We start from the raw sequence: 2,329 nt of genomic DNA, 5'->3' as shown, positions 1-2,329 counted from the left end.
AATACCTCTACAACAAAAAGACAAATAATCCAGTTAAAAAATGGGCAAAGGAAATGAACAGTCACTTCACCAAAGAAGACATTCAAGCCACCAACAGATGCATGAGGAAATGATAGCAATCACTAGCCATTAGAGAAATGCAAATTAAAACCACAATGACATACCATCTCACCCCGGCATTACTGGCACAAATCAAAACAACAGGGAAAAGTAAATGTTGGAGAGGCTGCGGGGAGATCAGAACTCTTATGCACTGCTGGTGGGAATGCAAAATGATAAAACCATTTTGGAAACAATATGGTGCTTCCTTAGAAAGCTAGAAATAGAAATGTCACGTGATTCAGCAATCCCACTCCTAGGAATATATCCTAGAGAAATAAGAGCTGTCACACGAATAGACATATGCACACCCATGTTCACTGCAACATTGTTCACAATAGCAAAATGATGGAAACAAGCTAGATGCCTATCAACAGATGAATGGATAAACAAACTATGGTACATACACACAATGGAGTATTAAGGAACGATAAAGAACAATGATGCATCTGCAAAGCATCTCATAACATGGATGAATATGGAGGGCATTATGCTGACTGAAATAAATCAGTCACAAAAGGACAAATACTGTATTAGACAACTACTGTAAGAACTCATGAAAAGGTTTACACACAAAAAGAAACAATTTTTGATGGTTGCTAGGAAAGGGAGAGGTGAGGATGGAAAAACACTAAATAGACAATAGATAAGTGGCGACTTTGGTGAAGGTTAAGACAGTACACAATACTGGGGAAACCAGCACAACTTGTTCAGGGTAAAGTTATGGAAGCTCCATGGACAAATCGAAACTCCATTAGGGACCGAATTACTGGGCTGAGGGCTGTGGGCACCATGGTCTCGGGGAACATCTAGCTCAACTGGCATAATATAGTTTATAAAGAAAATGTTCTACATTCTACTTTGGTGAGTAGCGTCTGAAGTCTTAAAAGCCTGTGAACGGCCATCAAAGATACTCCACTTGTCTCACCCCTTCGGGAGCAAGGGAGAATAAAGAAAACTAAAGATACAAGGGAAAGATTAGTCCAAAGGACTAATGGACCACATCTACCATGTCCTCCACAAAACTGAGTCCAGTACAACTGGATGGTGCCCGGCTACCACCACTGACTACTCTGACAGGGATCACAATAGAGGGTTCTGGACAGAGCTGGAGAAAAATGTAGAGCAAAATTCTAACTCACAAAAGAAGACCAGAATTACTGGCCTGACTGAGACTAGAGAAACCACAAAATTATAGCCCCCAGACACCCTTTTATCTCAGTAAGGCAGTCACTCTTGAGGTTCACTCTTCAGCCAAAGATTAGACAGGCCCATAAAACAAAACAAGACCAAAGGGGCACACCAGCCCAGGAACAAGTCCTAGAGGGCAGGAGGGGACAGGAAAGCTGGTAATAGGGAACTCAAGTTTGAGAAGAAAGAGTGTTGACATGTTGTGGGGTTGTTAACCAATGTCAGAAAACAATATGTACGCTAACTGTTTAACAAGAAACTAGTTTGTTCTGTAAACCTTCATCTAAAGTACGATAAAAAAATAAAAACAAACAATAAAAAAGAATTTAATTTGCTTTAGACATAGTGTCAGGAGCTCTTATAAAAGTATCTTATTTACTACCCACAATAAGATAAAAGATAACTGTATTGCTCCCCTTTTATAGGTACCATTAAAATATGAGCTCTGTGAAGGCAAGTATTAGGGCTTTACTCAATTCTTTATACACAAAATATAATACAGGGTCTGATATGAAACCAGTTTAAATACATGCTGAATGAATTGAATTAAACGCAAAAAACTAGGGCTCAGAGAGATTAATCAACATCACAGAGGAACAAAGTGGAAACCTTGGAATTCAAATCCAGTTTCTTTAATTCCAAATACTGTGTCCAACTCTATGTCACTGTGCTTCCACTGTAAAAACTTCCAACAATTTGGTCCAATAATTATTTGCTATACCTATATAACTATTGTCATTAGGAAAATATCATAAGCAATATTTATTTATAAATTAGGTCCTGTAAAGTGTTAATATTTATTTTATTTCACACAATTGAATTTGTGATCTTTAGGAATCTTTGATGTCCATGTTTTACTCATTATAATCACTCTCTATGTGTTTAATTATTATAACCAAGAGGAGTGTCAGCTTTTGTAAGTTCTGAAGTTTACATAACTTGGCTGACCTTCCTTAAGAAAAAGAATAAAAATATGATATAAAAATAATTTTACAATAAATATTTGTTTAAAATCATAAAAGAAATTATAAGTTTTAAA

Source organism: Trichechus manatus, unplaced genomic scaffold, assembly GCF_000243295.1.
Source record: "Trichechus manatus latirostris isolate Lorelei unplaced genomic scaffold, TriManLat1.0 scaffold00034, whole genome shotgun sequence".
Lineage (NCBI taxonomy): Eukaryota > Metazoa > Chordata > Mammalia > Sirenia > Trichechidae > Trichechus > Trichechus manatus.
This window is presented reverse-complemented; position numbering follows the sequence as displayed.